Below are 16,775 nucleotides of genomic sequence, written 5' to 3'. Positions count from 1 at the left end.
GGAGACGTCGCTGCACCATACGTGTGTTGAATGCGGAGGTGCCGTCCGTTCGGCACTCGGTCATGGGTGATTTGAATCACGACGAGTACGACTCCGTCATCCACGTTCATTGGAACGCTTCCGCTCGCGATCTACAAGGGTATGTAGATGCACTCCTTTCCCCTCGTTGCTAGTATACTCCATAGATGGATCTTGGTGCGCGTAGGAAAATTTTAAAATTATGCTACGATCCCCAACAGTGGCATCATGAGCCAGGCCTATGCGTAGTTACTATGCATGAGTAGAACACAAAGTAGTTGTGGGCGTTGATGTTGCCAATTCTTCTTGCCGCTACTAGTCTTATCTTGTTTCGGCGGTATTGTGGGATGAAGTGGCCCGGACCGACCTTACACGTACGCTTACATGAGACAGGTTCCACCGACTGACATGCACTAGTTTCATAAGGTGGCTAGCGGGTGTCTGTCTCTCCTACTTTAGTCGGAACGGATTCGATGAAAAGGGTCCTTATGAAGGGTAAATAGAAATTGGCAAATCACGTTGTGGTTTTACGTAGGTAAGAAACGTTCTTGCTAGAAACCTATACAAGCCACGTAAAAACTTGCAACAACAATTAGAGGACGTCTAACTTGTTTTTGCAGCATGTGTTATGTGATGTGATATGGCCAGAAGATGTGATGAATGATATATGTGATGTATGAGATTGATCATATTCTTGTAATAGGAATCACGACTTGCATGTCGATGAGTATGACAACCGGCAGGAGCCATAGGAGTTGTCTTTATTATTTTGTATGACCTGCGTGTCATTGAATAACGCCATGTAAATTACTTTACTTTGTTGCTAAACGCGTTAGCCATAGAAGTAGAAGTAATCGTTGGCGTGACAACTTCATGAAGACACAATGATGGAGATCATGATGATGGAGATCATGGTGTCATGCCGGTGACGAAGATGATCATGGTGCCCCGAAGATGGAGATCAAAGGAGCAAATGATATTGGCCATATCATGTCACTATTTGATTGCATGTGATGTTTATCATGTTTTGCATCTTATTTGCTTAGAACGACGGTAGTAAGTAAGATGATCCCTTATGATAATTTCAAGAAAAGTGTTCCCCCTAACTGTGCACCGTTGCGAAGGTTCGTTGTTTCGAAGCACCACGTGATGATCGGGTGTGATAGATTCTAACGTTCGAATACAACGGGTGTTGACGAGCCTAGCATGTACAGACATGGCCTCGGAACACACGCAATACACTTAGGTTGACTTGACGAGCCTAGCATGTACAGACATGGCCTCGGAACACGGAGGACCGAAAGGTCGAGCATGAGTCGTATAGAAGATACGATCAACATGGAGATGTTCACCGATCTTGACTAGTCCGTCTCACGTGATGATCGGACACGGCCTAGTTAAACTCAGATCATGTTTCACTTAGATGATTAGAGGGATGTCTATCTGAGTGGGAGTTCATTGAGTAATTTGATTAGATGAACTTAATTATCATGAACTTAGTCTAAAATCTTTACACTATGTCTTGTAGATCAAATGGCCCACGTTGTCCTCAATTTCAACGCGTTCCTAGAGAAAACCAAGCTGAAAGATGATGGCAGCAACTATACGGACTGGGTCCGGAACCTGAGGATCATCCTCATAGCAGCCAAGAAAGATTATGTCTTAGAAGCACCGCTAGGTGAAGCACCAATTCCAGAGAACCAAGACGTTATGAACGCTTGGCAGCAGCGTGCTGATGATTACTCCCTCGTTCAGTGCGGCATGCTTTACAGCTTAGAACCGGGTCTCCAAAAGCGTTTTGAGAAACATGGAGCATATGAGATGTTCGAGGAGCTGAAAATGGTTTTCCAAGCTCATGCCCGGGTCGAGAGATATGAAGTCTCCGACAAGTTCTTCAGCTGTAAAATGGAGGAGAATAGTTCTGTTAGTGAGCACATACTCAGAATGTCTGGGTTGCACAACCGCTTGTCTTAGCTGGGAGTTAATCTCCCGGATGATGCGGTCATTGACAGAATCCTCCAGTCGCTTCCACCAAGCTACAAGAGCTTTGTGATGAACTTCAATATGCAGGGGATGGAAAAGACCATTCCCGAGGTATATTCAATGCTGAAATCAGCGGAGGTGGAGATCAGAAAAGAACATCAAGTGTTGATGGTGAATAAAACCACTAAGTTCAAGAAGGGCAAGGGTAAGAAGAACTTCAAGAAGGACGGCAAGGGAGTTGCCGCGCCCGGTAAGCCAGTTACTGGGAAGAAGTCAAAGAATGGACCCAAGCCTGAAACTGAGTGCTTTTATTGCAAGGGAAGTGGTCACTGGAAGCGGAACTGCCCCAAATACTTAGCGAACAAGAAGGCCGGCAACGCCAAAGGTATATGTGATATACATGTAATTGATGTGTACCTTACCAGTACTCGTAGTAGCTCCTGGGTATTTGATACCGGTGTGGTTGCTCATATTTGTAACTCAAAACAGGAACTACGGAATAAACGGAGACTGGCGAAGGACGAGGTGACGATGCGCGTCGGGAATGGTTCCAAGGTTGATGTGATCGCCGTCGGCACGCTACCTCTGCATCTACCTACGGGATTAGTTTTAAACCTCAATAATTGTTATTTAGTGCCAGCTTTGAGCATTAACATTGTATCTGGATCTCGTTTAATTCGAGATGGCTACTCATTTAAATCCGAGAATAATGGTTGTTCTATTTATATGAGAGATATGTTTTATGGTCATGCCCCGCTGGTTAATGGTTTATTCTTGATGAATCTCGAACGTGATGTTACACATATTCATAGTGTGAATACCAAAAGATGTAAAGTTGATAACGATAGTCCCACATACTTGTGGCACTGCCGCCTTGGTCACATTGGTGTAAAGCGCATGAAGAAGCTCCATGTAGATGGACTTTTGGAGTCTCTTGATTACGAATCATTTGACACGTGCGAACCATGCCTCATGGGTAAGATGACCAAGACTCCGTTCTCCGGAACAATGGAGCGAGCAACCAACTTATTGGAAATCATACATACCGATGTGTGCGGTCCAATGAGTGTTGAGGCTCGCGGAGGATATCGTTATGTTCTCACTCTCACTGATGACTTAAGTAGATATGGGTATGTCTACCTAATGAAACACAAGTCTGAAACCTTTGAAAAGTTCAAGGAATTTCAGAGTGAGGTTGAGAATCAACGTGACAGGAAAATAAAATTCTTACGATCAGATCGTGGTGGAGAATATTGAAGTCACGAGTTTGGTACACACTTAAGGAAATGTGGAATAGTTTCACAACTCACGACGCCTGGAACACCTCAGAGAAACGGTGTGTCCGAACGTCGTAATCGCACTCTATTGGATATGGTGCGATCTATGATGTCTCTTACCGATTTACCGCTCTCATTTTGGGGCTATGCTTTAGAGACTGCCGCATTCACTTTAAATAGGGCTCCGTCGAAATCCGTTGAGACGACACCGCATGAATTATGGTTTGGGAAGAAACCTAAGCTGTCGTTTCTAAAAGTTTGGGGATGCGATGCTTATGTCAAGAAACTTCAACCTGAAAAGCTCGAACCCAAGTCGGAGAAATGCGTCTTCATAGGATACCCTAAGGAAACCATTGGGTATACCTTCTACCTCAGATCCGAAGGCAAGATCTTCGTTGCCAAGAACGGGTCCTTTCTAGAGAAGGAGTTTCTCTCGAAAGAATTGAGTGGTAGAAAAGTGGAACTTGATGAGGTGATAGTCACCCCTTCCGAACCGGAAAGTAGCGCAGCGCGGGAAGATGTTCCTGTGGTGCCTACACCGACTGGGGAGGAAGTTAATGATGATGATCATGAAGCTTCGGATCAAGTTACTACTGAACTTTGTAGGTCCACAAGGACACGTTCCGCACCAGAGTGGTACGGCAACCCTGTCCTGGAAATCATGTTGTTAGACCACGGTGAACCTTCGAACTATGAAGAAGCGATGGCGGGCCCGGATTCCGACAAATGGCTAGAAGCCATGAAATCCGAGATAGGATCCATGTATGAAAACGAAGTATGGACTTTGACTGACTTGCCCGATGATCGGCGAGCCATAGAAAATAAATGGATCTTTAAGAAGAAGACAGACGCGGATGGTAATGTGACCATCTACAAAGCTCGACTTGTCGCTAAGGGTTATCGACAAGTTCAAGGGGTTGACTACGATGAGACTTTCTCACCCGTAGCGAAGCTGAAGTCCGTCCGAATCATGTTAGCAATTGCCGCATACTATGATTATGAGATATGGCAGATGGACGTCAAAACGGCATTCCTTAACGGCTTCCTTAAGGAAGAGTTGTATATGATGCAGCCGGAAGGTTTTGTCGATCCTAAGAATGCTAACAAAGTATGCAAGCTCCAGCGCTCAATCTATGGGCTGGTGCAAGCATCTCGGAGTTGGAACATTCGCTTTGATGAGATGATCAAAGTGTTTGGGTTTACACAGACTTATGGAGAAGCCAGTGTTTACAAGAAAGTGAGTGGGAGCTCTGTAGCATTTCTCATATTATATGTGGATGACATACTATTGATGGGAAATGATATAGAATTCTTGGAAAGTATAAAGGCCTACTTGAATAAGTGTTTTTCAATGAAGGACCTTGGAGAAGCTGCTTATATATTAGGCATCAAGATCTATAGAGATAGATCAAGACGCCTCATTGGTCTTTCACAGAGTACATACCTTGACAAGATATTGAAGAAGTTCAATATGGATCAGTCCAAGAAGGGGTTCTTGCCTGTATTGCAAGGTGTGCAATTGAGCACGGCTCAATGCCCGACCACGACAGAAGATAGAGAAAAGATGAGTGTCATCCCCTATGCCTCGGCCATAGGGTCTATTATGTATGCCATGCTGTGTACCAGACCTGATGTAAACCTTGCCGTAAGTTTGGTAGGAAGGTACCAAAGTAATCCCGGCATGGAACACTGGACAGCGGTCAAGAATATCCTGAAGTACCTGAAGAGGACTAAGGATATGTTTCTCATTTATGGAGGTGACGAAGAGCTCGTCGTAAAGGGTTACATCGACGCTAGCTTCAACACAGATCTGGATGACTCGAAGTCACAAACCGGATACGTGTATATTTTGAATGGAGGAGCAGTAAGCTGTTGTAGTTGCAAGCAAAGCGTCGTGGCGGGATCTACATGTGAAGCGGAGTACATGGCGGCCTCGGAGGCAGCACAGGAAGCAGTCTGGATGAAGGAGTTCATTACCGACCTAGGGGTGATTCCCAATGCGTCGGGCCCGATGACTCTCTTCTATGACAACACTAGAGCTATTGCCCTTGCGAAGGAGCCCAGGTTTCACAGGAAGACCAGGCATATCAAGCGTCGCTTCAACTCCATTCGTGAAAGTGTTCAAAATGGAGACATAGATATTTGTAAAGTACATACGGACCTGAATGTAGCAGATCCGTTGACTAAACCTCTCCCTAGAGCAAAACATGATCAACACCAGGACGCAATGGGTGTTCGATTCATCACAATGTAACTAGATTATTGACTCTAGTGCAAGTGGGAGACTGTTGGAAATATGCCCTAGAGGCAATAATAAATGGTTATTATTATATTTCTTTGTTCATGATAATTGTCTATTGTTCATGCTATAATTGTGTTATCCGGAAATCGTAATACATGTGTGAATACATAGACCACAACGTGTCCCTAGTAAGCCTCTAGTTGACTAGCTCGTTGATCAACAGATAGTCATGGTTTCCTGACTATGGACATTGGATGTCGTTGATAACGGGATCACATCATTAGGAGAATGATGTGATGGACAAGACCCAATCCTAAGCATAGCATAAAAGATCGTGTAGTTTCGTTTGCTAGAGCTTTTCCAATGTCAAGTATCTTTTCCTTAGACCATGAGATCGTGCAACTCCCGGATACTGTAGGAGTGCTTTGGGTGTGCCAAACGTCACAACGTAACTGGGTGACTATAAAGGTGCACTACGGGTATCTCCGAAAGTGTCTATTGGGTTGGCATGGATCGAGACTGGGATTTGTCACTCCGTGTGACGGAGAGGTATCTCTGGGCCCACTCGGTAATGCATCATCAAAATGAGCTCAATGTGACTAAGGCGTTAGTCACGGAATCATGCATTGCGGTACGAGTAAAGAGACTTGCCGGTAACAAGATTGAACAAGGTATTGGGATACCGACGATTGAATCTCGGGCAAGTAACATACCGATTGACAAAGGGAATTGCATACGGGATTGATTGAATCCTCGACATCGTGGTTCATCCGATGAGATCATCGTGGAACATGTGGGAGCCAACATGGGTATCCAGATCCCGCTGTTGGTTATTGACCAGAGAGGCGTCTCGGTCATGTCTGCATGTCTCCCGAACCCGTAGGGTCTACACACTTAAGGTTCGGTGACGCTAGGGTTGTAGAGATATGAGTATGCGGAAACCCAAAAGTTGTTCAGAGTCCCGGATGAGATCCCAGACGTCACGAGGAGTTCCGGAATGGTCCGGAGGTGAAGAATTATATATAGGAAGTCCAGTTTCGGCCACCGGGAAAGTTTCGGGGTCATCGGTATTGTACCGGGACCACCGGAAGGGTCCCGGGGGTCCACCGGGTGGGGCCACCTGTCCCGGAGGGCCCCATGGGCTGAAGTGGGAAGGGAACCAGCCCATAGTGGGCTGGGGCGTCCCCCATGGGCTGAAGTGGGAAGGGAACCAGCCCATAGTGGGCTGGGGCGTCCCCCATGGGCCTTCCCCCTGCGCCTAGGGTTGGAAACCCTAGGGTGGGGGGGCGCCCCACTTGCCTTGGGGGGCAAGTCTCCCCCCTTGGCCGCCGCCCCCTCCCTTGATGGGATCTTGGCTGGCGCCCCCCATCCCAGGGGGCCTATATAAAGGGGGGGGAGGGAGGGCAGCAATACAACAGCCTTGGGCGCCTCCCTCCTCCCCTGCTACACCTCTCCCTCTCGCAGAAGCTCGGCGAAGCCCTGCCGAGACCCTCTACATCCACCACCATGCCGTCGTGCTGCTGGATCTCCATCAACCTCTCCTTCCCCTTGCTGGATCAAGAAGGAGGAGACGTCACTGCACCGTACATGTGTTGAATGCGGAGGTGCCGTCCGTTCGGCACTCGGTCATCGGTGATTTGAATCACGGCGAGTACGACTCCGTCATCCACGTTCATTGGAACGCTTCCGCTCGCGATCTACAAGGGTATGTAGATGCACCCCTTTTCCCTCGTTGCTAGTATACTCCATAGATGGATCTTGGTGAGCGTAGGAAAATTTTAAAATTATGCTACGATCCCCAACAGTTAGTGTTATGCCTCTCTCTTTATGTCGTAGACTTGATTTGAATAAGTTGACACCTACTGAAATATCTTTGCAAATGGCCGATAAATCAACTGCTATACCTGTCGGTATTTGTGAGGATGTGCCTGTTGTGGTTGCAAACGTTACTATTTTAACGGACTTTCTTATTCTTGATATTCCCGAGGACGATAGTATGTCTATTTTTCTTGGAAGAACCTTTTTGAATACTGCAGGGGCTGTTATTGGTTGCAACAAAGGCAATGTCACTTTTCATGTTAATGACAATGAGCATACGGTGCACTTTCCGAGGAAAAAACTCAAGTCCACAGTATCAATTCCATTGGAAAAATTCCATCGATTATTATTGGAGGTTTTGAATTTCATCTTCCTACTGTCAAAAGGAGATATGATATTCTTATTGTTGGGGATGTGCATATCCCCGTTGAGGTAACCTAGTGTTATTCGAAATTTCTCCGGTTTCATGTTATTCGAAATGAGTTTTTTAACAAGACCTGATCAACCTTGTTAGTGGATTCCTTTTGATGAGCATGAGATGGATGAAGTTAGAAAGCACACCCTTCTGTGCCCTCCTTTTACTTTCTGTTATTTAGAATAAATATAGCAAAAATAGTATTTTCTGTCTGTTTTCTGAATTATCCATGCAATAAAAAAATACCCCGAAAATAAAAGTTCTCCAAATGCCCCGAAAATGAAATATGATTTTATCTAGAATATTTGAGAATATTTGGCACTGAGAACACAGCAGGGGGAGCTGGCACCTGGCCACGAGGGTCCAGGGCGCGCCCACCCCCCGGGCGTGCCCCCTGCCTTGTGGGCCCATGGTGGCTCCTCTCCACTCATTCCAGCCACCACACACTCCTTCTTCCTCCCAAAAAAATCACCAACCAGCTCAAGCACGAGTTCTTGCTCATCTTGCTGCCATTTTCGATCTCCTTGCTCAAAACAGCTCTCACAAAACTGCTTTGGGGGTTTGTTCCTTGGTATGTGACTCCTCCAATGGTCCAATTAGTTTTTGTTCTAGTGCTTTATTCATTGCAATTTTTTGCTGCTTAGGTGACCCTGTTCTTGAGCTTGCATGTCACATGTGTGTCCCTGACCTCAGTGTTCTCAGGAGTGCTATATTAGGAGATAAACATTATAATTTGGGAGCCATTGTTGCACGTAGGTTGCATAATAATAGAATTAATGGAGATATCTTTGGTGGAATTTATGCAACCCGTTTAGCTAATTTTCTTGGTGTACCCATACGTGAGTATGATATTGAGTTGCCTCCTATTTATTTAGATTATGAGGCTATGGTTCGTCATCAGTTTGTTGAGAGGAATGATCAATTCCTCCAGTACCGACTAATCTTTGACAGACGACGCACCTATCACGTCGCTCTCCCTGCTCCTACTTTCTTTGACTTTCAGGCAAAAGGGAGACATGTTATAACCAGGGAGGAGGCGAACGAGTACGAGAGGAGGACTGAGACAGCTCGCCTCCATGCTGCAACCCACGATGCAATAGCCGCTGCATCTCAGTACGACCCCAGCTATAACTTTGGATATCCGCCAAGCCAGCCGTGGCAATAGACCAACTTAGGCCAAAAGCCTAAGCTTGGGGGAGTACGTATTTCTCACCGACATTACATTCTTGTTCACACACTCATGCTAGTTGTCGGTGCTCATACTTTTTCACTGTAATATCCATGCTAGTGTATTTTTATTTTTCTCGCTTTCTTCTTGTGTGTTTGAAAACCTTAAGAAAAACAAAAAATTAGTTGTAGCTAAGTTTACTTTTCATGCTGTAGTAGTAATAATTAAGAGAAAACCCAAAAAGATTTCTTGTTCTTCTTTTGCTTGTTGGGAGCTTTCCCGTGTAAATAGTTTTATGTCTTTTCTTTTCTTTGGGGGTCTAGAGGAGAAGACCATAATGAAAATGTTGAAGTGGCTCTTATATGCATTATTGTTGATTTAACCAAGAGCCCATATTGCCTTGTCTTCTCCTGTTTATTGAATGCCTGCAGATTCCAGCTTAGTCCAATGCACGTGCACTATTATTATTCACATCGTTCGGTCGTGCAAGTGAAAGGCAATAATGACGATATATGATGACTTGATTGAGATTAGAGGAGCTGGTATGAACTCGACCTCTCTTGTTTTTGTAAATATGATTAGTTCATCGTTCCTGATTCAGCCTATTATGAATAAACATGTTTGCAATGACAGTTAGAGATTATAGTTGCTTATGCCATGCTTAATTAGCTAGGAGTTTATAATGGTTTACCTTGCGTGCCAACATACTATTAAAATGGTTGTGATGTGGTATAGTAGGGTGGTATCCTCCTTTGAATGATTCAAGTGACTGGACTTGGCACATGTTCACGCATGTAGTTGAAACAAATCAACATAGTCTCCACGATATTTATGTTCATGGTGGATTATATCCTACTCATGCTTGCACTCAATGTTTATTAATTTTAATGCATGTTCATGACTGTTGTCGCTCTCTAGTTGGTCGCTTCCCAGTCTTTTTCTAGCCTTCACTTGTACTAAGCGGGAATACTTCTTGTGCATCCAATCCCTTAAACCCCAAAGTTATTCCATATGAGTCCACTATACCTTCCTATATGCGGTATCTACCTGCCATTCCAAGTAAATTTGTATGTGACAAACTCTAAATCTTCAAATGAAATTCTGTTTTGTATGCTCGAATAGCTCATGTATCAACTAGGGCTGTCTGTATCTTCCATGCTAGGCGGGTTATTCTCAAGAGGAGTGGACTCCACTCCTCACTCACGAGAAAATGGCTGGTCACCGGGATGCCCAGTCCCATGCTTTATGCAAATCAAATCAAAATAATTGCAAACAAAACTCCCCTGGGACTGTTGTTAGTTGGAGACACTCGTTGTTTCGAGCAGCCATGGATTGATGCTTGTTGGTGGAGGGGGAGTATAAACTTTACCATTCTGTTTGGGAACCACCTATAATGTGTGTAGCATGGAAGATATCGCCATCTCTCGGTTGTTATGTTGACAATAAAGTATGCCGCTCAAAATATTATTTATCTCTATTTCAAAAACCAAGCTCTGGCACCTCTACAAATCCCTGCTTCCCTCTGCGAAGGGCCTATCTATTTACTTTTATGCTGAGTCATCACCCTCTTATTAAAAAGCACCAGCTGGAGATCACCGCTATCATTTGCATCCATTACTATTAATTTATATTGAGTATGACTGGATCTCTTTTACCATGAATTACAATGTTTAGTCAGTCCTTGATCTTTAAAGGTGCTCTGCATTTTTGTTTTGCGGTCTCAGAAAGGGCTAGCAAGATACCATCTTGTTATATCATATCATGATTGTTTCGAGAAAGTGTTGTCATCCGAGATTTATTATTATTGCTTGCTAGTTGATTATGCCATTGACATGAGTAAACATGAGACGTAAGTGTTATTGTGAATATGGTTAGTCATAATCTTTGCTGAAAACTTGAATGCTGGCTTTACATATTTACAACAACAAGAGCAAACAGAGTTTGTAAAAGTTTTTCTTTATCACTTTCAGTTTATCAACTGAATTGCTTGAGGACAAGCAAAGGTTTAAGCTTGGGGGAGTTGATACGTCTCCGTCGTATCTACTTTTCCAAACACTTTTGCCCTTGTTTTGGACTCTAACTTGCATGATTTGAATGGAACTAACCCGGACTGACGCTGTTTTCAGCAGAATTGCCATGGTGTTATTTTTGTGCAGAAATAAAAGTTCTCGGAATGACCTGAAACTTCACGGAGATTATTTTTGGAAATAATAAAAAATACTGGCGAAAGAATCAAGGCCAGGGGGCCCACACCCTGTCCACGAGGGTGGGGGGCGCGCCCCCTGCCTCATGGGCCCCCTGGTGCTCCACCGACCTCAACTCCAACTCTATATATTCGTGTTCGGGGAGAAAAAAACCAGAGAGAAGGATTCATCACGTTTTACGATATGAAGCCGCCGCCAAGCCCTAATCTCTCTCGGGAGGGCTGATCTGGAGTCCGTTCGGGGCTCCGGAGAGGGGAATCCGTCGCCGTTGTCATCATCAACCATCCTACATCCCCAATTTCATGATGCTAACTGCCGTGCGTGAGTAATTCCATCGTAGGCTTGCTAGACGGTGATGGGTTGGATGAGATTTATCATGTGATCGAGTTAGTTTTGTTAGGGTTTGATCCCTAGTATCCACCATGTTCTAAGATTGATGTTGCTATGACTTTGCTATGCTCAATGCTTGTCACTAGGGCCCGAGTGCCATGATTTCAGATCTGAACCTATTATGTTTTCATGAATATATGTGAGTTCTTGATCCTATCTTGCAAGTCATTAGTCACCTACTATGTGTTATGATCCGGCAACCCCGAAGTGACAATAATCGGGACCACTCCCGGTGATAACCGTAGTTTGAGGAGTTCATGTATTCACTATGTGTTAATGCTTTGCTCCGGTACTCTATTAAAAGGAGGCCTTAATATCCCTTAGTTTCCAATAGGACCCCACTGCCACGGGAGGGTAGGACAAAAGATGTCATGCAAGTTCTTTTCCATAAGCATGTATGACTATATTCGGAATACATGCCTACATTACATTGATGAATTGGAGCTAGTTTTGTGTCACCCTATGTTATAACTGTTGCATGAATAATCACATCCGACATAATTCTCCATCACCGATCCAATGCCTACGAGCTTTTTACATATTGTTCTTCGCTTATTTACTTTACCGTTGCTGCTGTTACAATCACTACGAAACTATTACTGTCACTTTTGCTACCGTTACCGTTACTTCCATATTACTTTGCTACTAAATACTTTGCTGCAGATACTAAGTCGTCCAGGTGTGGTTGAATTGACAACTCAACTGCTAATACTTGAGAATATTCTTTGGCTCCCCTTGTGTCGAATCAATAAATTTGGGTTGAATACTCTACCCTCGAAAACTGTTGCGATCCCTATGCTTGTGGGTTATCAAGAGTGGTATGTCGTGTACGAAGGGAAGGTTCCGGGAGTGTACGACGAGTGGTATGAGTGTCAGGCGCAAGTGGAGGGGGTCTCGGGAGCCAGCCATAAAGGCTTCAAAAGCAGACAAGAAGCACAAGCTAGTTACGTGAGGTTCACGCTAGCACGAGAGAGGCCTCATAACCGCCGCCTCATGTACTGCATAGTTCCGCTATCACTCATTGTGATAGCACTTCTCGCGTACATCATTGTTTAGATGGATGACGTTGTAGTTGCAAGTATTCGAGACTTGCATGTATCGCTATTTTGAGATGATGACGAGAGACCACTTTGTGTTGGATGATGATTATGATGAGACTATTTGTATGTGTATGCTATGATTACATTTGTGGTCTCGCAGCCATTTGTATGTGTATGATGATGACATGTGTAGGTGCTAAAGATTCTTGTATAAAGCCTGTTCAAATACAAACCAAATATGCAGAAAAAAAACTAATAAAATTAGTAGTGGCGAGTGGAGAAAAGTTAGCAGCAGCGTGCCGCTAGCAGTAGCGCGGCCTAATAAAGTGCACTAGAGCTATTAGCAGTAGCGCGCTTCCGTACTGCTCGCTGCTGCTACGCTTGCGTAGCAGTAGCGCGGGCAAACACGCGCTGCTGCTACAGGTTAGCTGTAGCGCCGTATCAGTAGCGCGGGTCCCCATGCTACTGCTATACCTAAAACCCGCGCTGCTGCTAGGCTTTTCCCTAGTAGTGTGTATATCAAATGTACCTTTCACTTTGCCATCCTTCTTATTCGCCAAATACTTGGGGCAGTTCCGCTTCCAGTGACCAGTCCCTTTGCAGTAGAAGCACTCAGTCTCAGGCTTAGGTCCAGACTTGGGTTTCTTCACTTGAGCAGCAACTTGCTTACTGTTCTTCTTGAAGTTCCCTTCTTCCCTTTGCCCTTCTTCTTGAAACTAGTGGACTTGTTAACCATCAACACTTGATGCTCCTTCTTGATTTCTACCTCTGCAGCCTTTAGCATCGCGAAGAGCTCGGGAATTGTCTCATCCATCCCTTGCATATTATAGTTCATCACGAAACTTGTGTAGCTTGGTGCCAGTGATTGAAGAACTCTGTCAATGACACTATCATCAGGAAGATTAACTCCTAGTTGAGTCAAGTGGTTGTGGTACCCAGACATTCTGAGTATATGTTCACTGACAAAACTATTCTCCTCCATCTTGCAGCTATAGAACTTATTGGAGACTTCATATCTCTCAATTCGGGCATTTGCTTGAAATATTAACTTCAACTCCTGGAACATCTCATACGCTCCATGACATTCAAAATGTCGTTGAAGTCCCGATTCTAAGCCGTAAAGCATGGCACACTGAACTATTGAGTAGTCATCAGCTTTGCTCTGCCAGACGTTCATAACGTCCGTGTTGCTCCTGCAGTGGGTCTTGCACCTAGCGGTGCTTCCAGGACGTAATTCTTCTCTGTAGCAATGAGGATAATCCTCAAGTTACGGACCCAGTCCGTGTAGTTGCTACCATCGTCTTTCTACTTAGCTTTCTCTAGGAACGCATTAAAATTCAAAGGAACAGTAGCACAAGCCATTTATATACAACAACATAGACATGCAAAATACTATCAGGTACTAAGTTCATGATAAATTAAAGTTCAATTAATCATATTACTTAAGAACTCCCACTTAGATAGACATCCCTCTAGTCATCTAAATGATCACGTGATCCATATCAACTAAACCATGTCCGATCATCACGTGAGATGGAGTAGCTTTCAATGGTGAACATTACTATGTTGATCATATCTACTATATGATTCACGTTCGACCTTTCGGTCTTAGTGTTCTGAGGCCATGTCTGCATATGCTAGGATCGTCAAGTTTAACCCGAGTATTCTGCGTGTGCAAAACTGGCTTGCACCCGTTGTATGTGAACGTAGAGCTTATCACACCCGATCATCACGTGGTGTCTCGGCACGACGAACTGTAGCAATGGTGCATACTTGATACGTCTCCAACGTATCTATAATTTTTTATTGTTCCATGCTATTATATTACCTGTTTTGGATGTTTAATGGGCTTTAATATGCTCTTTTATATTATTTTTGGGACTAACCTATTAACCGAAGGCCCAGTGCAATTGCTGTTTTTTTGCCTATTTTAGTGTTTCGCAGAAAAGGAATATCAAACAAAATCCAAACGGAACGAAACCTTCGCAAGGATCTTTCTTGGAACAAACACAACCCAGGAGACTTGAAGTGGAAGTCAAGGAAGCAACGAGGCAGTCAGGAGGCAGGAGGGCGCGCCCAAGGGGGGTAAGCGTGCCCCCACCCTCGTGGGCCCCTCGTAGCTCCACCGACCTACTTCTTTCGCTTATATATACTCTTGTACCCTAAAAATATCCAGTGGAGCCACGAAACCACTTTTCCACCACCGCAACCTTCTGTACCCATGAGATCCCATCTTGGGGCCTTTTCCGGCAATCTGCCGGAGGGGGATTCGATCACGGAGGGCTTCTACATCAACACCATAGCCTCTCCGATGATGTGTGAGTAGTTTACCACAGACCTTTAGGTCCATAGTTATTAGCTAGATGGATTCTTCTCTCTCTTTGGTTCTCAATACAAAGTTCTCCTCGATATTCTTGGAGATCTATTCGATGTAATACTTTTTGCGGTGTGTTTGCCGAGATCCGATGAATTGTGGGTTTATGATCAAGATTATCTATGAACAATATTTGATTCTTCTCTGAATTCTTATATGCATGATTTAATATCTTTGCAAGTCTCTTCGAATTATCGGTTTAGTTTGGCCTACTAGATTGATCTTTCTTGCAATGGGAGAAGTGCTTAGCCTTGGGTTCAATCTTGCGGTGCTCGATCCCAGTGACAGAAAGGGAACTGACACGTATTGTATTGTTGCCATCGATGATAAAAAGATGGGGTTTATATCATATTGCTTGAGTTTACCCCTCTACATCATGTCATCCTGCCTAATGCGTTACTCTGTTCTTATGAACTTAATACTCTAGATGCATGCTGGATAGCGGTCGATGTGTGGAGTAATAGTAGTAGATGCAGAATCGTTTCGGTCTACTTGACACGGACGTGATGCCTATGTTCATGATCATGCCTAGATATTCTCATAACTATGCGCTATTCTATCAATTGCTCGGCAGTAATTTGTTCACCCACTGTAATATATGCTATCTTGAGAGAAGCCACTAGTGAAACCTATGGCCCCCAGGTCTACTTTACATCATATAAGTTTCCGATCTATAATTCTAGTTTACTATTATTTTGCAATCTTTACTTTTCAATCTATACAACAAAAATAACAAAATATTTATCTTATTATCTTTATCAGATCTCACTTTTGCAAGTGGCCGTGAAGGGATTGACAACCCCTTTATCGCGTTGGTCGCAAGGTTCTTGATTGTTTGTGCAGGTACTAGGTGACTTGTGTGTAGTCTCCTACTAGATTGATACCTTGGTTCTCAAAAACTGAGGGAAATACTTACGCTACTTTGCTGCATCACCCTTTCCTCTTGAAGGGAAAACCAACACATGCTCAAGAGGTAGCAAGAATACTCAGGGAGAACACTTGTACCTTGAAATTTAGCGAGGGATCATCTTATAATGCTACCGCCGTACTAAGCAAAATAAGATGCATAAAGGGTAAACATCACATGAAATCAAAATAAGTGATATGATATGACCATCATCATCTTGTGCCTTTGATCTCCATCTCCAAAGCACTGTCATGATCACCATCGTCACCGGCTTGACACCTTGATCTCCATCATAGCATCGTTGTCGTCTCGCCAACTATTGCTTCTACGACTATCGCTACCGCTTAGTGATAAAGTAAAGCAATTACATGGTGATTGCATTTCATACAATAAAGCCACAACCATATGGCCCCTGCCAGTTGCCGATAACTGTTACAAAACATGATAATCTCATACAACAATTTATATCATCACGTCTTGACCATATCACATCACAACATGCCCTGCAAAAACAAGTTAGACGTCCTCTACTTTGTTGTTGCAAGTTTTACGTGGCTGCTACGGGCTTCTAGCAAGAACCATTCTTACCTACGCATCAAAACCACAACGATTTTTCGTCAAGTGTGCTGTTTTAACCTCCAACAAGGACCGGGCTTAGTCAAACTCGATTCAACTAAAGCTGGAGAAACAGACACCCGCTAGCCACCTATGTGCGAAGCACGTCGGTAGAACCAGTCTCATGAACGTGGTCATGTAATGTCGGTCGGGGCCGCTTCATCCAACAATACCGCCAAATCAAAGTAAGACGTTGCTGGTAAGCAGTATGACAATTATCGCCCACAACTCATTGTGTTCTACTCGTGCATATAACATCTACGCATAGACCTGGCTCGGATGCCACTGTTGGGGAACGCAGTATTTCAAAAAAATTACCAACAA

Source organism: Aegilops tauschii, chromosome 2 (genome assembly GCF_002575655.3).
Source record: "Aegilops tauschii subsp. strangulata cultivar AL8/78 chromosome 2, Aet v6.0, whole genome shotgun sequence".
Lineage (NCBI taxonomy): Eukaryota > Viridiplantae > Streptophyta > Magnoliopsida > Poales > Poaceae > Aegilops > Aegilops tauschii.
This window is presented reverse-complemented; position numbering follows the sequence as displayed.